Genomic DNA, 26202 nt, shown 5'->3' with positions numbered 1-26202 from the left:
CAAAAAATGTAAAAAAATTAAACTTAAAATCAATAATGAGATTATAAAACCATTTAAAGCGAGTAATAAGGATTACAAAGGCATTGGTGACTATCAATGGACTTTTCTTGTCAATGGATGGGATTCGCTTCACGTTTCCCGAGGGAAACATCCAATTATAATCTGTTTTAACGACAAATGCAAAAAAGTTCAACTTAAAATCAATAACGAGAGTATAAAACCATTTAAAGCGAGTAATAAGGCTTTCAAAGGCATTGGTGACTATAAATGGACTTTTCTTGTCAATGGATGGGATTCGCTTCATGTTTCTCGAGGGAAACATCCAATTATAATCTGTTTTAACGAAAAATGCAAAAAAGTTCAACTTAAAATCAATAACGAGATTATAAAACCATTTAAAGCGAGTAATAAGGCTTTCAAAAGCAATGGTGACAATAAATGGACTTTTCTTGTCAATGGATGGGATTCGCTTCACGTTTCCCCAGGGAAACATCCAATTATAATATGTTTTAGTGACAAATGCAAAAAAGTTCAACTTAAAATCAATAACGAGATTATAAAACCATTTAAAGTGAGTAATGAGGCTTACAAAGGTATTGGTGACTATGAATGGACTTTTTTTTTGAATGGATGGGATTCACTTCACGTTTCCCGAAGGAAACATCCAATTATAATCTATTTTAAAAAAAATGTAAAAAAATTAAACTTAAAATCAATAATGAGATTATAAAACCATTTAAAGCGAGTAATAAGGATTACAAAGGCATTGGTGACTATCAATGGACTTTTCTTATCAATGGATGGGATTCGCTTCACGTTTCCCGAGGGTAACATCCAATTATAATCTGTTTTAGCGACAAATGCAAAAAAGTTCAACTTAAAATCAATAACGAGATTATAAAACCATTTAAAGCGAGAAATAAGGCTTTCAAAGGCATTGGTGACTATAAATGGACTTTTCTTGTCAATGGATGGGATTCGCTTCACGTTTCCCGAGGAAAACATCCAATTATAATCTGTTTTAACAAAAAATGTAAAAAAATTAAACTTAAAATCAATAATGAGATTATAAAACCATTTCAAGCGAGTAATAAGGCTTACAAAGGCATTGGTGACTATAAATGGACTTTTCTTGTCAATGGATGGGATTCGCTTCATGTTTCCCGAGGGAAATATCTAATTTTAATCTGTTTGAACGAAAAATGCAAAAAAGTTCAACTTAAAATCAATAACGAGATTATAAAACCATTTAAAGCGAGTAATAAAGCTTACAAAGGCATTGGTGACTATAACTGGACTTTTCTCTTGAATGGATGGGATTTGCTTCATGTTTCCCAAGGGAAACATCCAATTATAATCTGTTTTAACGAAAAATGCAAAAAAGTTCAACTTAAAATCAATAACGAGATTATAAAACCATTTAAAGCGAGTAATAAGGCTTTCAAAGGCATTGGTGACTATAAATGGACTTTTCTTGTCAATGGATGGGATTCGCTTCATGTTTCTCGAGGGAAACATCCAATTATAATCTGTTTTAACAAAAAATATAAAAAAATTAAACTTAAAATCAATAATGAGATTATAAAACCATTTAAAGCGAGTAATAAGGCTTACAAAGGCATTGGTGACAATAAATGGACTTTTCTTGTCAATGGATGGGATTCGCTTCACGTTTCCCGAGGGAAACATCCAATTATAATATCTTTTAATGACAAATGCAAAAAAGTTTAACTTAAAATCAATAACGAGATTATAAAACCATTTAAAGTGAGTAATGAGGCTTACAAAGGTATTGGTGACTATGAATGGACTTTTTTTTTGAATGGATGGGATTCACTTCACGTTTCCCGAAGGAAACATCCAATTATAATCTGTTTTAACAAAAAATGTAAAAAAATTAAACTTAAAATCAATAATGAGATTATAAAACCATTTAAAGCGAGTAATAAGGATTACAAAGGCATTGGTGACTATCAATGGACTTTTCTTGTCAATGGATGGGATTCGCTTCACGTTTCCCGAGGGAAACATCCAATTATAATCTGTTTTAACGACAAATGCAAAAAAGTTCAACTTAAAATCAATAACGAGATTATAAAACCATTTAAAGCGAGTAATAAGGCTTTCAAAGGCATTGGTGACTATAAATGGACTTTTCTTGTCAATGGATGGGATTCGCTTCATGTTTCTCGAGGGAAACATCCAATTATAATCTGTTTTAACGAAAAATGCAAAAAAGTTCAACTTAAAATCAATAACGAGATTATAAAACCATTTAAAGCGAGTAATAAGGCTTTCAAAAGCAATGGTGACAATAAATGGACTTTTCTTGTCAATGGATGGGATTCGCTTCACGTTTCCCGAGGGAAACATCCAATTATAATATGTTTTAGTGACAAATGCAAAAAAGTTCAACTTAAAATCAATAACGAGATTATAAAACCATTTAAAGTGAGTAATGAGGCTTACAAAGGTATTGGTGACTATGAATGGACTTTTTTTTTGAATGGATGGGATTCACTTCACGTTTCCCGAAGGAAACATCCAATTATAATCTATTTTAAAAAAAATGTAAAAAAATTAAACTTAAAATCAATAATGAGATTATAAAACCATTTAAAGCGAGTAATAAGGATTACAAAGGCATTGGTGACTATCAATGGACTTTTCTTATCAATGGATGGGATTCGCTTCACGTTTCCCGAGGGTAACATCCAATTATAATCTGTTTTAGCGACAAATGCAAAAAAGTTCAACTTAAAATCAATAACGAGATTATAAAACCATTTAAAGCGAGAAATAAGGCTTTCAAAGGCATTGGTGACTATAAATGGACTTTTCTTGTCAATGGATGGGATTCGCTTCACGTTTCCCGAGGAAAACATCCAATTATAATCTGTTTTAACAAAAAATGTAAAAAAATTAAACTTAAAATCAATAATGAGATTATAAAACCATTTCAAGCGAGTAATAAGGCTTACAAAGGCATTGGTGACTATAAATGGACTTTTCTTGTCAATGGATGGGATTCGCTTCATGTTTCCCGAGGGAAATATCTAATTTTAATCTGTTTTAACGAAAAATGCAAAAAAGTTCAACTTAAAATCAATAACGAGATTATAAAACCATTTAAAGCGAGTAATAAAGCTTACAAAGGCATTGGTGACTATAACTGGACTTTTCTCTTGAATGGATGGGATTTGCTTCATGTTTCCCAAGGGAAACATCCAATTATAATCTGTTTTAACGAAAAATGCAAAAAAGTTCAACTTAAAATCAATAACGAGATTATAAAACCATTTAAAGCGAGTAATAAGGCTTTCAAAGGCATTGGTGACTATAAATGGACTTTTCTTGTCAATGGATGGGATTCGCTTCATGTTTCTCGAGGGAAACATCCAATTATAATCTGTTTTAACAAAAAATATAAAAAAATTAAACTTAAAATCAATAATGAGATTATAAAACCATTTAAAGCGAGTAATAAGGCTTACAAAGGCATTGGTGACAATAAATGGACTTTTCTTGTCAATGGATGGGATTCGCTTCACGTTTCCCGAGGGAAACATCCAATTATAATATCTTTTAATGACAAATGCAAAAAAGTTTAACTTAAAATCAATAACGAGATTATAAAACCATTTAAAGTGAGTAATGAGGCTTACAAAGGTATTGGTGACTATGAATGGACTTTTTTTTTGAATGGATGGGATTCACTTCACGTTTCCCGAAGGAAACATCCAATTATAATCTGTTTTAACAAAAAATGTAAAAAAATTAAACTTAAAATCAATAATGAGATTATAAAACCATTTAAAGCGAGTAATAAGGATTACAAAGGCATTGGTGACTATCAATGGACTTTTCTTGTCAATGGATGGGATTCGCTTCACGTTTCCCGAGGGAAACATCCAATTATAATCTGTTTTAACGACAAATGCAAAAAAGTTCAACTTAAAATCAATAACGAGATTATAAAACCATTTAAAGCGAGTAATAAGGCTTTCAAAGGCATTGGTGACTATAAATGGACTTTTCTTGTCAATGGATGGGATTCGCTTCATGTTTCTCGAGGGAAACATCCAATTATAATCTGTTTTAACAAAAAATATAAAAAAATTAAACTTAAAATCAATAATGAGATTATAAAACCATTTAAAGCGAGTAATAAGGCTTTCGAAGGCATTGGTGACTATAAATGGACTTTTCTTGTCAATGGATGGGATTCGCTTCACGTTTCTCGAGGGAAACACCCAATTATAATCTATTTGAACAAAAAATTAAAAAAAAATTAAACTTAAAATCAATAATTAGATTATAAAACCATTTAAAGCGAGTAATAAGGCTTACAAAGGCATTGGTGACTATAAATGGACTTTTCTTGTCAATGGATGGGATTCGCTTCACGTTTCCTGAGGGAAACATCCAATTATAATCTGTTTTAACAAAAAATTCAAAAAAATTCAACTTAAAATCAATAATGAGATTATAAAAGCATTTAAAGCGAGTAATAAGGCTTTCAAAGGCATTGGTGACTATAAATGGACTTTTCTTGTCAATGGATGGGATTCGCTTCACGTTTCCCGAGGGAAACATCCAATTATAATCTGTTTTAACGACAAATGCAAAAAAGTTCAACTTAAAATCAATAACGAGATTATAAAACCATTTAAAGCGAGTAATAAGGCTTTCAAAGGCATTGGTGACTATAAATGGACTTTTCTTGTCAATGGATGGGATTCGTTTCACGTTTCCCGAAGGAAACATCCAATTATAATCTGTTTTAACAAAAAATGTAAAAAAATTAAACTTAAAATCAATAATGAGATTATAAAACCATTTAAAGCGAGTAATAAAGCTTACAAAGGCATTCGTGACTATAACTGGACTTTTCTCTTGAATGGATGGGATTCGCGACACGTTTGCCAAGGGAAACATCCAATTATAATCTGTTTTAACGAAAAATGCAAAAAAGTTCAACTTAAAATCAATAACGAGATTATAAAACCATTTAAAGCGAGTAATAAGGCTTTCAAAGGCATTGGTGACTATAAATGGACTTTTCTTGTCAATGGATGGGATTCGCTTCACGTTTCCTGAGGGAAACATCCAATTATAATCTGTTTTAACAAAAAATTCAAAAAATATTAAACTTAAAATCAATTATTAGTTTATAAAACCATTTAAAGCGAGTAATAAGGCTTACAAAGGCATTGGTGACTATAAATGGACTTTTGTCCTGAACGGATGGGATTCGCTTCACGTTTCCCGAGGGAAACATCCAATTATAATCTGTTTTAACAAAAAATTTAAAAAAATTAAACTTAAAATCAATAATGAGATCATAAAGCCATTTAAAGCGAGTAATAAGGTTTACAAAGGCATTGGTGACTATAAATGGACTTTTCTTGTCAATGGATGGGATTCGCTTTACGTTTCTCGAGGGAAACATCCAATTATAATCTGTTTTAACGAAAAATGTAAAAAAATTAAACTTAAAATCAATAATGAGATTATAAAACCATTTAAAGCGTGTAATAAGGCTTACAAAGGCATTGGTGACTATAAATGGACTTTTCTTGTCAATGGATGGGATTCGCTTCACGTTTCTCGAGGGAAACACCCAATTATAATATGTTTTAACGAAAAATTCAAAAAAATCAACTTAAAATCAATAATAAGATTATAAAACCATTTAAAGTGAGTAATGAGGCTTACAAAGGCATTGGTGACTATAAATGGTCTTTTTTCTTGAATGGATGGGATTCGCTTCACGTTTCCCGATGGAAACATCCAATTATAATCTGTTTTAACGACAAATGCAAAAAAGTTCAACTTAAAATCAATAACGAGATTATAAAACCATTTAAAGCGAGTAATAAGGCTTTCAAAGGCATTAGTGACTATAAATGGACTTTTCTTGTCAATGGATGGGATTCGCTTCACGTTTCCTGAGGGAAACATCCAATTATAATCTGTTTTAACAAAAAATTCAAAAAAATTCAACTTAAAATCAATAATGAGATTATAAAAGCATTTAAAGCGAGTAATAAGGCTTACAAAAACATGGTGACTTTAAATGGACTTTTCTTTTCAATGGATGGGTTTCGCTTCACGTTTCTCGAGGGAAACATCCTATTATAATCTGTTTTAACAAAAAATGTAAAAAAATTAAACTTAAAATCAATAATGAGATTATAAAACCATTTAAAGCAAGTAATAAGGCTTACAAAGGCATTGGTGACTATAACTGGACTTTTCTCTTGAATGGATGGGATTCGCGTCACGTTTGCCAAGGGAAACATCCAATTATAATCTGTTTTAATGAAAAATGCAAAAAAGTTCAACTTAAAATCAATAACGAGATTATAAAACCATTTAAAGCGAGTAATAAGGCTTTCAAAGGCATTGGTGACTATAAATGGACTTTTCTTGTCAATGGATGGGATTCGCTTCACGTTTCCCGAGGGAAACATCCAATTATAATCTGTTTTAACAAAAAATTCAAAAAAATTAAACCTAAAATCAATAATGAGATTATAAATCCATTTAATGCGAGTAATAAGGCTTACAAAGGCATTGGTGACTATAAATGGACTTTTCTTGTCAATGGATGCGATTCGCTACACGTTTCTCGAGGGAAACATCCAATTATAATCTGTTTTAACAAAAAATATAAAAAAATTAAACTTAAAATCAATAATGAGATTATAAAACCATTTAAAGCGAGTAATAAGGCTAAGAAAAGCATTGGTGACTATAAATGGACTTTTCTTGTCAATGGATGGGATTCGCTTCACGTTTCCCGAGGGAAACATCCAATTATAACCTGTCTTAAAAAAAATGTAAAAAAATTAAACTTAAAATCAATAATGAGATTATAAAACCATTTAAAGCTAGTAATAAGGCTTACAAAGGCATTGGTGACTATAAATGGACTTTTCTTGTCAATGGATGGCATTCGCTTCACGTTTCCCGAGGGAAACATCCAATTATAATCTGTTTTAACAAAAAATGTAAAAAAATTAAACTTAAAATCAATAGCGAGATTATAAAACCATTTAAAGCGAGTAATAAGGCTTACAAAGGCATTGGTGACTATAAATGGACTTTTCTTATCAATGGATGGGTTTCGCTTCACGTTTCTTGAGGGAAACATCCTATTATAATCTGTTTTAACAAAAAATGTAAAAAAATTAAACTTAAAATCAATAATGATATTATAAAACCATTTAAAGCGAGTAAAAAGGCTTACAACGGCATTGGTGACTATAAATGGACTTTTCTTGTCGATGGATGGGATTCGCTTCACGTTTCTCGAGGGAAACATCCAATTATAATCTGTTTTAACAAAAATGTAAAAAAATTAAACTTAAAATCAATAATGAGATTATAAAACCATTTAAAGCGAGTAATAAGGCTTACAAAGGCATTGGTGACTATAACTGGACTTTTCTCTTGAATTGATGGGATTCACTTCACGTTTCCCAAGGGAAACATCCAATTATAATCTATTTTAACGAAAAATGCAAAAAAGTTCAACTTAAAATCAATAACGAGATTATAAAACCATTTAAAGCGAGTAATAAGGCTTACAAAGGCATTGGTGACTATAAATGGACTTTTCTTGTCAATGGATGTGATTCGCTTCACGTTTCCCGAGGGAAACATCCAATTATAATCTGTTTTAACGACAAATGCAAAAAAGTTCAACTTAAAATCAATAACGAGATTATAAAACCATTTAAAGCGAGTAATAAGGCTTTCAAAGGTAATGGTGACTATAAATGGACTTTTCTTGTCAATGGATGGGATTCGCTTCACGTTTCTCGAGGGAAACACCCAAATATAATTTGTTTTAACGAAAAATTCAAAAAAATTAAACTTAAAATCAATACTGAGATTATAAAAGCATTTAAAGCGAGTAATAAGGCTTACAAAGGCATTGGTGACTTTAAATGAACTTTTCTTGTCAATGGATGGGTTTCGCTTCACGTTTCTCGAGAGAAACATCCTATTATAATCTGTTTTAACAAAAAATGTAAAAAAATTAAACTTAAAATCAATAATGAGATTATAAAACCATTTAAAGCAAGTAAAAAGGCTTACAAAGGCATTGGTGACTATAACTGGACTTTTCTCTTGAATGGATGGGATTCGCTTCACGTTTGCCAAGGGAAACATCCAATTATAATATGTTTTAATGAAAAATGCAAAAAAGTTCAACTTAAAATCAATTACGAGATTATAAAACCATTTAAAGCGAGTAATAACGCTTTCACAGGCTTTGGTGACTATAAATGGACTTTTCTTGTCAATGGATGGGATTCGCTTCACGTTTCTCGAGGAAAACATCCAATTATAATCTGTTTTAACAAAAAATGTAAAAAAAATTAAACTTAAAATCAATAATGAGATTATAAAACCATTTAAAGCGAGTAATAAGGCTTACAAAGGCATTGGTCACTATAAATGGACTTTTCTTGTCAATGGATGGGATTCGCTTCACGTTTCCCGATGGAAATATCCAATTATACTCTGTTTTAACGACAAATGCAAAAAAGTTTAACTTATAATCTATAACGAGATTATAAAACCATTTAAAGCGAGTAATAAGGCTTTCAAAGGCATTGGTGACTATAAATGGACTTTTCTTGTCAATGGATGGGATTCGCTTCACGTTTCTCGAGGAAAACATCCAATTATAATCTATTTGAACAAAAAATTCAAAAAAATTAAACTTAAAATCAATAATGAGATTATAAAACCATTTAAAGCGAGTAATAAGGCTTACAAAGGCATTGGTGACTATAAATGGACTTTTGTCCTGAATGGAAGGGATTCGCTTCACGTTTCCCGAGGAAAACATCCAATTATAATCTATTTTAAAAAAAATGTAAAAAAATTAAACTTAAAATCAATAATGAGATTATAAAACCATTTAAAGCTAGTAATAAGGCTTACAAAGGCATTGGTGACTATAAATGGACTTTTCTTGTCAATGGATGGGATTCGCTTCATGTTTCTCGAGGAAAACATCCAATTATAATCTGTTTTAACAAAAAATGTAAAAAAATTAAACTTAAAATCAATAATGAGATTATAAAACCATTTAAAGCGAGTAATAAGGCTTACAAAGGCATTGGTGACTATAAATGGACTTTTCTTGTCAATGGATGGGTTTTGCTTAACGTTTCTCAAAGGAAACATCCTATTATAATCTATTTTAACAAAAAATATAAAAAAATAAACTTAATATCAATAATGAGATTATAAAACCATTTAAAGCGAGTAATAAAGCTTACAAAGGGATTGGTGACTATAACTGGACTTTTCTCTTGAATGGATGGGATTCGCGTCACGTTTGCCAAGGGAAACATCCAATTATAATATGTTTTAACGAAAAATGCAAAAAAGTTCAACTTAAAATCAATAACGAGATTATAAAACCATTTAAAGCGAGTAATAAGGCTTTCAAAGGCATTGGTGACTATAAATGGACTTTTCTTGTCAATGGATGGGATTCGCTTCACGTTTCCCATGGGAAACATCCAAATATAATCTGTTTTAACAAAAAATGTAAAAAAATTAAACTTAAATTCAATAATGAGATTATAAAACCATTTAAAGCGAGTAATAAGGCTTACAAAGGCATTGGTTACAATAAATGGACTTTTCTTGTCAATGGATGGGATTCGCTTCACGTTTCCCGAGGTAAACATCCAATTATAATCTGTTTTAACGACAAATGCAAAACAGTTCAACTTAAAATCAATAACGAGATTATAAAACCATTTAAAGCGAGTAATAAGGCTTTCAAAGGCATTGGTGACTATAAATAGACTTTTCTTGTCAATGGATGGGATTCGCTTCACGTTTCTCGAGGGAAACATCCAATTATAATCTATTTGAACAAAAAATTTAAAAAAATTAAACTTAAAATCAATAATGAGATTATAAAACCATTTAAAGCGAGTAATAAGGCTTACAAAGGCATTGGTGACTATAAATGGACTTTTGTCCTGAATGGAAGGGATTCGCTTCACGTTTCCCGAGGGAAACATCCAATTATAATCTGTTTTAACAAAAAATTCAAAAAAATTCAATTTAAGATCAATAATGAGATTATAAAACCATTTAAAGCGAGTAATAAGGTTTACAAAAGCATTGGGGACTATAAATGGACTTTTCTTGTCAATGGATGGGATTCGCTTCACGTTTCTCGAGGGAAACATCCAATTATAATCTGTTTTAACAAAAAATGTAAAAAAATTAAACTTAAAATCAATAATGAGATTATAAAACCATTTAAAGCGAGTAATAAGGCTTACAAAGGCATTGGTGACAATAACTGGACTTTTCTCTTGAATGGATGGAATTCGCTTCACGTTTCTCGAGGGAAACATCCTATTATAATCTGTTTTATAAAAAAATGTAAACAAATTAAACTTAAAATCAATAATGCGATTATAAAACAATTTAAAGCGAGTAATAAGGCCTACAAAGGCATTGGTGACTATAAATGGACTTTTCTTGTCAATGGATGGGTTTCGCTTCACGTTTGTCGAGGAAAACATCCAATTATAATCTGTTTTAACAATAAATCTAAAAAAATTAAACTTAAAATCAATAATGAGATTATAAAACCATTTAAAGACAGTAATAAGGCTTACAACGGCATTGGTGACTATAAATGGACTTTTCTTGTCAATGGATGGGATTCGTTTCACGTTTCTCGAGGGAAACATCCAATTATAATCTGTTTTAACAAAAAATGTAAAAAAATTAAACTTAAAATCAATAATGAGATTATAAAACCATTTAAAGCGAGTAATAAGGCTTACAAAGGCATTGGTGACAATAACTGGCCTTTTCTCTTGAATGGATGGGATTCGCTTCCCGTTTCCCAAGGAAAACATCCAATTATAATCTGTTTTAACGAAAAATGCAAAAAAGTTCAACTTAAAATCAATAACGAGATTATAAAACCATTTAAAGCGAGTAATAAGGCTTTCAAAAGCAATGGTGACTATAAATGGACTTTTCTTGTCAATGGATGGGATTTGCTTCACGTTTCTCGAGGGAAACACCCAATTATAATATGTTTTAACGAAAAATTCAAAAAAACTCAACTTAAAATCAATAATAAGATTATAAAACCAGTTAAAGTGAGTAATGAGGCTTACAAAGGTATTGGTGACTATAAATGGACTTTTTTCTTGAATGGATGGGATTCCCTTCACGTTTCCCGAAGGAAACATCCAATTATAATCTGTTTTAACAAAAAATGTAAAAAAATTAAACTTAAAATCAATAATGAGATTATAAAACCATTTAAAGCGAGTAATAAGGCTTACAAAGGCATTGGTGACTATAAATGGACTTTTCTTGTCAATGGATGGGATTCGCTTCACATTTCCCGAGGGAAACATCCAATTATAATCTGTTTTAACGACAAATGCAAAAAAGTTCAACTTAAAATCAATAACGAGATTATAAAACCATTTAAAGCGAGTAATAAGGCTTTCAAAGGCATTGGTGACTATAAATGGACTTTTCTTGTCAATGGATGGGATTCGCTTCACGTTTCCCGAGGGAAACATCCAATTATAATCTGTTTTAACAAAAAATTCAAAAAAATTCAACTTAAAATCAATAATGAGATTATAAAGGCATTTAAAGCGAGTAATAAGGCTTACAAAGGCATTAGTGACTTTAAATGGACTTTTCTTTTCAATGGATGGGTTTCGCTTCAGGTATAAAAAATTAAACTTAAAATCAATAATGAGATTATAAAACCATTTAAAGCAAGTAATAAGGCTTACAAAGGCATTGGTGACTATAACTGGACTTTTCTCTTGAATGGATGGGATTCGCTTCACGTTTGCCAAGGGAAACATCCAATTATAACCTGTTTTAATGAAAAATGCAAAAAAGTTCAACTTAAAATCAATTACGAGATTATAAAACCATTTAAAGCGAGTAATAAGGCTTACAAAGGCATTGGTGACAATAAATGGACTTTTCTTGTCAATGGATGGCATTCGCTTCACGTTTCCCGAGGTAAACATCCAATTATAATCTGTTTTAACGACAAATGCAAAACAGTTCAACTTAAAATCAATAACGAGATTATAAAACCATTTAAAGCGAGTAATAAGGCTTTCAAAAGCAATGGTGACTATAAATGGACTTTTCTTGTCAATGGATGGGATTTGCTTCACGTTTCTCGAGGGAAACACCCAATTATAATATGTTTTAACGAAAAATTCAAGAAAACTCAACTTAAAATCAATAATAAGATTATAAAACCAGTTAAAGTGAGTAATGAGGCTTACAAAGGTATTGGTGACTATAAATGGACTTTTTTCTTGAATGGATGGGATTCCCTTCACGTTTCCCGAAGGAAACATCCAATTATAATCTGTTTTAACAAAAAATGTAAAAAAATTAAACTTAAAATCAATAATGAGATTATAAAACCATTTAAAGCGAGTAATAAGGCTTACAAAGGCATTGGTGACTATAAATGGACTTTTCTTGTCAATGGATGGGATTCGCTTCACATTTCCCGAGGGAAACATCCAATTATAATCTGTTTTAACGACAAATGCAAAAAAGTTCAACTTAAAATCAATAACGAGATTATAAAACCATTTAAAGCGAGTAATAAGGCTTTCAAAGGCATTGGTGACTATAAATGGACTTTTCTTGTCAATGGATGGGATTCGCTTCACGTTTCCCGAGGGAAACATCCAATTATAATCTGTTTTAACAAAAAATTCAAAAAAATTCAACTTAAAATCAATAATGAGATTATAAAGGCATTTAAAGCGAGTAATAAGGCTTACAAAGGCATTGGTGACTTTAAATGGACTTTTCTTTTCAATGGATGGGTTTCGCTTCAGGTATAAAAAATTAAACTTAAAATCAATAATGAGATTATAAAACCATTTAAAGCAAGTAATAAGGCTTACAAAGGCATTGGTGACTATAACTGGACTTTTCTCTTGAATGGATGGGATTCGCTTCACGTTTGCCAAGGGAAACATCCAATTATAATCTGTTTTAATGAAAAATGCAAAAAAGTTCAACTTAAAATCAATTACGAGATTATAAAACCATTTAAAGCGAGTAATAAGGCTTACAAACGCATTGGTGACAATAAATGGACTTTTCTTGTCAATGGATGGGATTCGCTTCACGTTTCCCAAGGTAAACATCCAATTATAATCTGTTTTAACGACAAATGCAAAACAGTTCAACTTAAAATCAATAACGAGATTATAAAACCATTTAAAGCGAGTAATAAGGCTTTCAAAGGCATTGGTGACTATAAATGGACTTTTCTTGTTAATGGATGGGATTCGCTTCACGTTTCTCGAGGGAAACATCCAATTATAATCTATTTGAACAAAAAATTCAAAAAAATTAAACTTAAAATCAATAATGAGATTATAAAACCATTTAAAGCGAGTAATAAGGCTTACAAAGGCATTGGTGACTATAAATGGACTTTTGTCCTGAATGGAAGGGATTCGCTTCACGTTTCCTGAGGGAAACATCCAATTATAATCTGTTTTAACAAAAAATTCAAACAAATTCAATTTAAGATCAATAATGAGATTATAAAACCATTTAAAGCGAGTAATAAGGTTTACAAAGGCATTGGTGACTAAAAATGGACTTTTCTTGTCAATGGATGGGATTCGCTTCACGTTTCTCGAGGGAAACATCTTATTATAATCTGTTTTAACAAAAAATGCAAAAAAATTAAACTTAAAATCAATAATGAGATTATAAAACCATTTAAAGCGAGTAATAAGGCCTACAAAGGCATTGGTGACTATAAATGGACTTTTCTTGTCAATGGATGGGTTTCACTTCACGTTTGTCGAGGAAAACATCCAATTATAATCTGTTTTAACAATAAATATAAAAAAATTAAACTTAAAATCAATAATGAGATTATAAAACCATTTAAAGCGAGTAATAAGGCTTACAACGGCATTGGTGACTATAAATGGACTTTTACTTGTCAATGGATGGGATTCGCTTCACGTTTCCCGAGGGAAACATCCAATTATAATCTGTTTTAACAAAAAATTCAAAAAAATTCAACTTAAAATCAATAATGAGATTATAAAAGCATTTCAAGCGAGTAACAAGGCTTACAAAGGCATTGGTGACTTTAAATGGACTTTTCTTGTCAATGGATGGGTTTCGCTTCACGTTTCTCGAGGGAAACATCTTATTATAATCTGTTTTAACAAAAAATGTAAAAAAATTAAACTTAAAATCAATAATGAGATTATAAAACCATTTAAAGCGAGTAATAAGGCTTACAAAGGCATTGGTGACTATAACTGGCCTTTTCTCTTGAATGGATGGGATTCGCTTCACGTTCCCCAAGGGAAACATCCAATTATAATCTGTTTTAACGAAAAATGCAAAAAAGTTCAACTTAAAATCAATAACGAGATTATAAAACCATTTAAAGCGAGTAATAAGGCTTTCAAAAGCAATGGTGACTATAAATGGACTTTTCTTGTCAATGGATGGGATTTGCTTCACGTTTCTCGAGGGAAACACCCAATTATAATATGTTTTAACGAAAAATTCAAAAAAATTCAACTTAAAATCAATAATAAGATTATAAAACCAGTTAAAGTGAGTAATGAGGCTTACAAAGGTATTGGTGACTATAAATGGACTTTTTTCTTGAATGGATGGGATTCCCTTCACGTTTCCCGAAGGAAACATCCAATTATAATCTGTTTTAACAAAAAATGTAAAACAATTAAACTTAAAATCAATAATGAGATTATAAAACCATTTAAAGCGAGTAATAAGGATTACAAAGGCATTGGTGACTATCAATGGACTTTTCTTGTCAATGGATGGGATTCGCTTCACGTTTCCCGAGGGAAACATCCAATTATAATCTGTTTTAACGACAAATGCAAAAAAGTTCAACTTAAAATCAATAACGAGATTATAAAACCATTTAAAGCGAGTAATAAGGCTTTCAAAGGCATTGGTGACTATAAATGGACTTTTCTTGTCAATGGATGGGATTCGCTTCACGTTTCCCGACGAAAACATCCAATTATAATCTGTTTTAACAAAAAATGTAAAAAAATTAAACTCAAAATCAATAATGAGATTATAAAACCATTTAAAGCGAGTAATAAGGCTTACAAAGGCATTGGTGACTATAAATGGACTTTTCTTGTCAATGGATGGGATTCGCTTCACGTTTCTCGAGGGAAACATCCAATTATAATCTATTTGAACAAAAAATTAAAAAAAAATTAAACTTAAAATCAATAATTAGATTATAAAACCATTTAAAGCGAGTAATAAGGCTTACAAAGGCATTGGTGACTATAAATGGACTTTTGTCCTGAACGGATGGGATTCGATTCACGTTTCCCAAGGGAAACATCCAATTATAATCTGTTTTAACAAAAAATTCAAAAAAATTCAAGTTAAGATCAATAATGAGATTATAAAACCATTTAAAGCGAGTAATAAGGTTTACAAAGGTATTGGTGACTATAAATGGACTTTTCTTTTCAATGGATGGGATTCGCTTCACGTTTCTCGAGGGAAACATCCAATTATAATCTGTTTAAACAAAAAATGTAAAAAAATTAAACCTAAAATCAATAATGAGATTATAAATCCATTTAAAGCGAGTAATAAGGCTTACAAAGGCATTGGTGACTATAAATGGACTTTTCTTGTCAATGGATGCGATTCGCTACACGTTTCTCAAGGGAAACATCCAATTATAATATGTTTTAATTAAAAATTAAAAAAAATTCAACTTAAAATCAATAATGAGATTATAAATCCATTTAAAGCGAGTAATAAGGCTTAGAAAAGCATTGGTGACTATAAATGTACTTTTCTTGTCAATGGATGGGATTCGCTTCACGTTTCCCGAGGGAAACATCGAATTATAATCTGTTTTAAAAAAAAATGTAAAAAAATTAAACTTAAAATCAATAATGAGATTATAAAACCATTTAAAGCTAGTAATAAGGCTTACAAAGGCATTGGTGACTATAAATGGACTTTTCTTGTCAATGGATGGGATTCGCTTCACGTTTCCCGAGGGAAACATCCAATTATAATCTGTTTTAACAAAAAATGTAAAAAAATTAAACTTAAAATCAATAATGAGATTATAAAACCATTTAAAGCAAGTAATAAGGCTTACAAAGGCATTGGTGACTATAAATGGACTTTTCTTGTCAATGGATGGGTTTCGCTTCACGTTTCTCGAGGGAAACATCCTATTATAATCTGTTTTAATAAAAAATGTAAAAAAATTAAACTTAAAATCAATAATGAGATTATAAAACCATTTAAAGCGAGTAATAAAGCTTACAAAGGCATTGGTGACTATAACTGGACTTTACTCTTGAATGGATGGGATTCGCATCACGTTTGCCAAGGGAAACATCCAATTATAATATGTTTTAATGACAAATGCAAAAAAGTTCAACTTAAAATCAATAACGAGATTATAAAACCATTTAAAGCGAGTAATAAGGCTTTCAAAGGCATTGGTGACTATAAATGGACTTTTCTTGTCAAAGGATGGGATTCGCTTCACGTTTCTCGAGGGAAACATCGATTTATAATCTGTTTTAACAAAAAAATGTAAAAAAATTAAACTTGAAATCAACAATGAGATTATAAAACCATTTAAAGCGAGTAATAAGGCTTTCAAAGGCATTGGTGACTATAACTGGACTTTTCTCTTGAATGGATGGGATTCGCTTCACGTTTCCCAAGGGAAACATCCAATTATAATCTGTTTTAACGAAAAATGCAAAAAAGTTCAACTTAAAATCAATAACGAGATTATAAAACCATTTAAAGCGAGTAATAAGGCTTTCAAAGGCAATGGTGACTATAAATGGACTTTTCTTGTCAATGGATGGGATTTGCTTCACGTTTCTCGAGGAAAACACGCAATTATAATATGTTTTAACGAAAAATTCAAAAAAATTCAACTTAAAATCAATAATAAGATTATAAAACCATTTAAAGTGAGTAATGAGGCTTACAAAGGCATTGGTGACTATAAATGGACTTTTTTCTTGAATGGATGGGATTCACTTCACGTTTCCTGAAGGAAACATCCAATTATAATCTGTTTTAACAAAAAATGTAAAAAAACTAAACTTAAAATCAATAATGAGATTATAAAACCATTTAAAGCTAGTAATAAGGCTTACAAAGGCATTGGTGACTATAAATGGACTTTTCTTGTCAATGGATGGGAGTCGCTTCACGTTTCCCGAGGGAAACATCCAATTATAATCTGTTTTAACGACAAATGCAAAAAAGTTCAACTTAAAATCAATAACGAGATTATAAAACCATTTAAAGCGAGTAATAAGGCTTTCAAAGGCATTGGTGACTATAAATGGACTTTTCTTGTCAATGGATGGGATTTGCTTCACGTTTCTCGAGGGAAACACCCAATTATAATATGTTTTAACGAAAAATTCAAAAAAATTCAACTTAAAATCAATAATAAGATTATAAAACCATTTAAAGTGAGTAATGAGGCTTACAAAGGCATTGGTGACTATAAATGGACTTTTTTCTTGAATGGATGGGATTCACTTCACGTTTCCTGAAGGAAACATCCAATTATAATCTTTTTTAACAAAAAATGTAAAAAAACTAAACTTAAAATCAATAATGAGATTATAAAACCATTTAAAGCGAATAATAAGGCTTACCAAGGCATTGGTGACTATAAATGGACTTTTCCTGTCAATGGATGGGATTCGCTTCACATTTCCCAAGGGAAACATCCAATTATAATCTGTTTTAACAAAAAATTCAAAAAAATTCAACTTAAAATCAATAATAAGATTATAAAACCATTTAAAGCGAGTAATAAGGCTTACAAAGGCATTGGTGACTATAAATGGACTTTTCTTATCAATGGATGGGATTCGCTTTACGTTTCCCGAGGAAAACATCCAATTATAATCTGTTTTAACGAAAAATTGAAAAAAATTAAACTTAAAATCAATAATGAGATTATAAAACCATTTAAAGCGAGTAATAAGGCTTACAAAGGCATTGGTGACTATAAATGGACTTTTCTTGTCAATGGATGGGATTTGCTTTACGTTTCTCGAGGGAAACATCTTATTATAATCTGTTTTAACGAGAAATTCAAAAAAATTAAATTTAAAATCAATAATCAGATTATAAAACCATTTAAAGCGAGTAATAAGGCTTACAAAGGCATTGGTGACTATAAATGGACTTTTCTTGTCAATGGATGGGATTCGCTTCACGTTTCTCGAGGGAAACATTCAATTATAATCTGTTTTAAAGAAAAATTCAAAAAAATTAAACTTAAAATCATTAATGAGATTATAAAACCATTTAAAGCGTGTAATAAGGCTTTCAAAGTTATTGGTGACTATAAATGGACTTTTCTTGTCAATGGATGAGATTCGCTTCACGTTTCCCGAGGGAAACATCCAATTATAATCTGTTTTAACAAAAAATTCAAAAAAATTCAGCCTAAAATCAATAATGAGATTATAAAACCATTTAAAGCGAGTAATAAGGCTTACAAAGGCATTGGTGACTATAAATGGACTTTTCTCTTGAATGGATGGGATTCGCTTCACGTTTCCCAAGGGAAACATCGAATTATAATCTGTTTTAACGAAAAATGCAAAAAAGTTCAACTTAAAATCAATAACGAGATTATAAAACCATTTAAAGCGAGTAATAAGGCTTACAAAGGCATTGGTGACTATAAATGGACTTTTCTCTTGAATGGATGGGATTCGCTTCACGTTTCCCAAGGGAAACATCGAATTATAATCTGTTTTAACGAAAAATGCAAAAAAGTTCAACTTAAAATCAATAATCAGATTATAAAACCATTTAAAGCGAGTAATAAGGCTTACAAAGGCATTGGTGACTATAAATGGACTTTTCTTGTCAATGGATGGGATTCGCTTCACGTTTCTCGAGGGAAACATCCAATTATAATCTGTTTTAAAGAAAAATTCAAAAAAATTAAACTTAAAATCATTAATGAGATTATAAAACCATTTAAATCAAGTAATAAGGCTTTCAAAGTTATTGGTGACTATAAATGGACTTTTCTTGTCAATGGATGGGATTCGCTTCACGTTTCCCGAGGGAAACATCCAATTATAATCTATTTTAACGAAAAATTCAAAAAAATTCAACTTAAAATCAATAATGAGATTATAAAACCATTTAAAGCGAGTAATAAGGCTTACAAAGGCATTGGTGACTATAAATGGACTTTTCTTGTCAATGGATGGGATTTGCTTCACGTTTCCTGAGGGAAACATCCAATTATAATCTGTTTTAACAAAAAATGTAAAAAAAGTAAACTTAAAATCAATAATGAGATTATAAAACCATTTAAAGCGAGTAATAAGGCTTACAAAGGCATTGGTGACTATAACTGGACTTTTCTCTTGAATGGATGGGATTCGCTTCACGTTTGCCAAGGGAAACATCCAATTATAATCTGTTTTAACAAAAAATGTAAAAAATTTAAACTTAAAATCAATAACGAGATTATAAAACCATTTGAAGCGAGTAATAAGGCTTTCAAAGGCTTTGGCGACTATAAATGGACTTTTCTTGTCAATGGATGGGATTCGCTTCACTTTTCCCGAGGGAAACATCCAATTATAATCTGTTTTAACAAAAATTCAAAAAATTTCAACTTAAAATCAATAACGAGATTATAAAACCATTTAAAGCGAGTAATAAGGCTTACAAAGGCATTGGTGACTATAAAAAGACTTTTCTTGTCAATGGATGGGATTCGCTTCACGTTTCTCGAGGGAAACATCCAATTAAAATATGTTTTAATGAAAAATTCAAAAAAATTAAACTTAAAATCAATAAGGAGATTATAAAACCATTTAAAGCGAGTAATAAGGCTTACAAAGGCATTGGTGACTATAAAAGGACTTTTCTTATCAATGGATGACATTCGCTTCACGTTTCTCGAGCGAAACATCCAATTATAATCTGTTTTAACAAAAAATGTAAAAAATTTAAACTTAAAATCAATAACGAGATTATAAAACCATTTGAAGCGAGTAATAAGGCTTTCAAAGGCTTTGGCGACTATAAATGGACTTTTCTTGTCAATGGATGGGATTCGCTTCACTTTTCCCGAGGGAAACATCAAATTATAATCTGTTTTAACAAAAAATTCAAAAAAATTCAGCCTAAAATCAATAATGAGATTATAAAACCATTTAAACCGAGTAATAAGGCTTACAAAGGCATTGGTGACTATAAATGGACTTTTCTTGTCAATGGATGAGATTCGCTTCACGTTTCCCGAGGGAAACATCCAATTATAATCTGTTTTAACAAAAAATTCAAAAAAATTCAGCCTAAAATCAATAATGAGATTATAAAATCATTTAAATCGAGTAATAAGGCTTACAAAGACATTGGTGACTATAAATGGAGTTTTCTCTTGAATGGATGGGATTTGCTTCACGTTTCCCGTGGTAAACATCCAATTATAATCTGTTTGAATGAAAAATGCAAAAAAGTTCAACTTAAAATCAACAACGAGATTATAAAAACATTTAAAGCTAGTAATAAGGCTTTCAAAGTTATTGGTGACTATAAATAGACTTTTCTTGTCAATGGATGGGATTCGCTTCACGTTTCCCGAGGGAAACATCCAATTATAATTTGTTTTAATGAAAAATTCAAAAAAATTCAACTTAAAATCAACAATAAGTTTTTAAAACCATTTAAAGCGAGTAATAAGGCTTACAAAGGCATTGGTGACTATAAATGGACTTTTGTCTTGAATGGATGGGATTCGTTTCACGTTTCCCGAGGAAAACATCCAATTATAATCTGTTTTAACAAAAAATTCAAAAAAATTCAACTTAAAATCAATAATGAGATTATAAAACCATTCAAAGCGAGTAATAAGGCTTACAAAGGCATTGGTGTCTATAAATGGACTTTTCTTGTCAATGGATGGGATTCGCTTCACGTTTCTCGAGGAAAACATCCAATTATAATCTGTTTTAATGAAAAATCCAAAAAAATTAAACTTAAAATCAATAATCAGATTATAAAACCATTTAAAGCGAGTAATAAGGCTTACAAAGGCATTGGTGACTATAAATGGACTTTTGTCTTGAATGGATGAGATTCGCTTCACGTTTCCCGAGGAAAACGTCCAATTATAATCTGTTTTAACAAAAAATTCAAAAAAATTCAACTTAAAATCAATAATGAGATTAAAAAACCCTTTAAAGCGAGTAATAAGGCTTACGAAGGCATTGGTGACTATAAATGGACTTTTCTTGTCAATGGATGGGATTCGCTTCACGTTTCTCGAGGGAAACATCCAATTATAATCTGTTTTGACGAAAAATTCAAAAAAATTCAATTTAAAATCAATAATGAGATTATAAAACCATTTAAAGCGAGTAATAAGTTTTACAAAGGCATTGGTGACTATAAATGGACTTTTCTTATCAATGGATGAGATTCGCTTCACATTTCTCGAAGGAAACATCCAATTATAATCAGTTTTAATAAAAAATGTAAAAAAATTAAACTTAAAATCAATAATGAAATTATAAAATCATTTAAAGCGAGTAATAAGGCTTACAAAGGCATTGGTGACTATAAATGGACTTTTCTTGTCAATGGATGGGATTCGCTTCACGTTTCTCGAGGGAAACATCCAATTATAATCTTTTTGAATGAAAAATTCAAAAAAATTAAACTTAAAATTAATAATCAGATTATAAAACCTTTTAAAGCGAGTAATAAAGCTTACAAAGGCATTGGTGACTATAAATGGACTTTTCTTGTCAATGGATGGCATTCGCTTCACGTTTCTCGAGCGAAACATCCAATTATAATCTGTTTTAACAAAAAATGTAAAAAAATTAAACTTAAAATCAATAATGAGATTATAAAACCTTTTAAAGTGAGTAATAAGGCTTACAAAGGCATTGGTGAATATAAATGGACCTTTCTCTTGAATGGATGGGATTCGCTTCACGTTTCCCGAGGGAAACATCCAATTATAATCTGTTTTAATGAAAAATTCAAAAAAATTCAACTTATAATCAATAATGATATTATAAAACCATTTAAAGCGAGTAATAAGGCTTACAAAGGCATTAGTGACCATAAATGGACTTTCCTTGTCAATGGATGGGATTCGCTTCACGTTTCTCGAGGGAAACATCTAATTATAATCTGTTTTAACAAAAAATTCAAAAAAATTCAGCCTAAAATCAATAATGAGATTATAAAACCATTTAAACCGAGTAATAAGGCTTACAAAGGCATTGGTGACTATAAATGGACTTTTCTTGTCAATGGATGAGATTCGCTTCACGTTTCCCGAGGAAAACATCCAATTATAATCTGTTTTAACAAAAAATTCAAAAAAATTCAGCCTAAAATCAATAATGAGATTATAAAATCATTTAAATCGAGTAATAAGGCTTACAAAGGCATTGGTGACTATAAATGGAGTTTTCTCTTGAATGGATGGGATTTGCTTCACGTTTCCCGAGGTAAACATCCAATTATAATCTGTTTGAACGAAAAATGCAAAAAAGTTCAACTTAAAATCAACAACGAGATTATAAAAACATTTAAAGCTAGTAATAAGGATTTCAAAGTTATTGGTGACTATAAATAGACTTTTCTTGTCAATGGATGGGATTCGCTTCACGTTTCCCGAGGGAAACATCCAATTATAATTTGTTTTAATGAAAAATTCAAAAAATTTCAACTTAAAATCAACAATAAGTTTTTAAAACCATTTAAAGCGAGTAATAAGGCTTACAAAGGCATTGGTGACTATAAATGGACTTTTGTCTTGAATGGATGGGATTCGCTTCACGTTTCCTGAGGGAAACATCCAATTATAATCTGTTTTAACAAAAAATATAAAAAAATTAAACTTAAAATCAATAATGAGATTATAAAACCATTTAAAGCGAGTAATAAGGTTTACAAAGGCATTCGTGACTGTAAATGGACTTTTTTTGTTAATGGATGGGATTCGTTTCACGTTTCCCGAGGAAAACATCCAATTATAATCTGTTTTAACAAAAAATTCAAAAACATTCAACTTAAAATCAATAATGAGATTATAAAACCATTTAAAGCGAGTAATAAGGCTTACAAAGGCATTGGTGTCTATAAATGGACTTTTCTTGTCAATGGATGGGATTCGCTTCACGTTTCTCGAGGAAAACATCCAATTATAATCTGTTTTAATGAAAAATCCAAAAAAATTAAACTTAAAATCAATAATCAGATTATAAAACCATTTAAAGCGAGTAATAAGGCTTACAAAGGCATTGGTGACTATAAATGGACTTTTGTCTTGAATGGATGAGATTCGCTTCACGTTTCCCAAGGAAACCATCCAATTATAATCTGTTTTAACAAAAAATTCAAAAAAATTCAACTTAAAATCAATAATGAGATTAAAAAACCCTTTAAAGCGAGTAATAAGGCTTACGAAGGCATTGGTGACTATAAATGGACTTTTCTTGTCAATGGATGGGATTCGCTTCACGTTTCTCGAGGGAAACATCCAATTATAATCTGTTTTGACGAAAAATTAAAAAAAATTCAATTTAAAATCAATAATGAGATTATAAAACCATTTAAAGCGAGTAATAAGGTTTACAAAGGCATTGGTGACTATAAATGGACTTTTCTTATCAATGGATGAGATTCGCTTCACATTTCTCGAAGGAAACATCCAATTATAATCAGTTTTAATAAAAAATGTAAAAAAATTAAACTTAAAATCAATAATGAAATTATAAAATCATTTAAAGCGAGTAATAAGGCTTACAAAGGCATTGGTGACTATAAATGGACTTTTCTTGTCAATGGATGGGATTCGCTTCACGTTTCTCAAGGGAAACATCCAATTATAATCTTTTTGAATGAAAAATACAAACAAATTAAACTTAAAATTAATAATCAGATTATAAAACCTTTTAAAGCGAGTAATAAAGCTTACAAAGGCATTGGTGACTATAAATGGACTTTTCTTGTCAATGGATGGCATTCGCTTCACGTTTCTCGAGCGAAACATCCAATTATAATCTGTTTTAACAAAAAATGTAAAAAAATTAAACTTAAAATCAATAATGAGATTATAAAACCTTTTAAAGTGAGTAATAAGGCTTACAAAGGCATTGGTGAATATAAATGGACCTTTCTCTTGAATGGATGGGATTCGCTTCACGTTTCCCGAGGGAAACATCCAATTATAATCTGTTTGAACGAAAAATTCAAAAAAATTCAACTTATAATCAATAATGATATTATAAAACCATTTAAAGCGAGTAATAAGGCTTACAAAGGCATTAGTGACTATAAATGGACTTTGCTTGTCAATGGATGGGATTCGCTTCACGTTTCTTGAGGAAAACATCTAATTATAATCTGTTTTAACAAAAAATTCAAAAAAATTCAACTTAAAATCAATAATGAGATTATAAAACCATTTAAAGCGAGTAATAAGGCTTACAAAGGCATTGGTGACTATCAATGGACTTTCTTGTCAATTGATGGGATTCGCTTCACGTTTCTCAAGGAAAACATCCAATTATAATCTGTTTTAATGAAAAATTCAAAAAACTTAAACTTAAAATCAATAATGAGATTATAAAACCATTTAAAGCGAGTAATAAGGCTTACAAAGGCATTGGTGACTATAAATGGACTTTTCTTGTCAATGGATGGCATTCGCTTCACGTTTCTCGAGCGAAATATCCAATTATAATCTGTTTTAACAAAAAATGTAAAAAAATTAAACTTAAAATCAATAATGAGATTATAAAACGATTTAAAGCGAGTAATAAGGCTTACAAAGGCATTGGTGACTATAAATGGACTTTTCTTGTCAATGGATGAGATTCACTTCACGTTTCCCGAGGGAAACATCCAATTATAATCTGTTTTAACAAAAAATTCAAAAAAATTCAGCCTAAAATCAATAATGAGATTATAAAACCATTTAAAGCGAGTAATAAAGCTTACAAAGGCATTGGTGACAATAAATGGACTTTTCTCTTGAATGGATGGGATTCGCTTCACGTTTCCCGAGGGAAACATCTAATTATAATCTGTTTTAATGAAAAATGCAAAAAAGTTCAACTTAAAATCAATAACGAGATTATAAAACCATTTAAAGCGAGTAATAAGGCTTTCAAAGGCATTGGTGACTATAAATGAACTTTTCTTGTCAATGGATGGGATTCGCTTCACGTTTCTCGAGGAAAACATCCAATTATAATCTGTTTTAAAGAAAAATTCAAAAAAATTAAACTTAAAATCATTAATGAGATTATAAAACCATTTAAATCGAGTAATAAGGCTTTCAAAGTTATTGGTGACTATAAATGAACTTTTCTTGTCAATGGATGGGATTCGCTTCACGTTTCTCGAGGAAAACATCCAATTATAATCTGTTTTAAAGAAAAATTCAAAAAAATTAAACTTAAAATCATTAATGAGATTATAAAACCATTTAAATCGAGTAATAAGGCTTTCAAAGTTATTGGTGACTATAAATGGACTTTTCTTGTCAATGGATGGGATTCGCTTCACGTTTCCCGAGGGAAACATCCAATTATAATTTGTTTTAATGAAAAATTCAAAAAAATTCAACTTAAAATCAACAATAACTTTTTAAAACCATTTAAAGCGAGTAATAAGGCTTACAAAGGCATTGGTGACTATAAATGGACTTTTGTCTTGAATGGATGGGATTCGCTTCACGTTTCCTGAGGGAAACATCCAATTATAATCTGTTTTAACAAAAAATATAAAAAAATTAAACTTAAAATCAATAATGAGATTATAAAACCATTTAAAGCGAGTAATAAGGCTTACAAAGGCATTAGTGACTGTAAATGGACTTTTTTTGTTAATGGATGGGATTCGTTTCACGTTTCTCGAGGAAAACATCCAATTATAATCTGTTTTAACAAAAAATTCAAAAAAATTCAACTTAAAATCAATAATGAGATTATAAAACCATTTAAAGCGAGTAATAAGGCTTACAAAAGCATTGGTGACTATAAATGGACTTTTCTTGTCAATGGATGGGATTCGCTTCAC

This window comes from Theobroma cacao, chromosome 9, assembly GCF_053813885.1.
Source record: "Theobroma cacao isolate CCN51 chromosome 9, ASM5381388v1, whole genome shotgun sequence".
Classification (NCBI taxonomy): Eukaryota; Viridiplantae; Streptophyta; class Magnoliopsida; order Malvales; family Malvaceae; genus Theobroma; species Theobroma cacao.
This window is presented reverse-complemented; position numbering follows the sequence as displayed.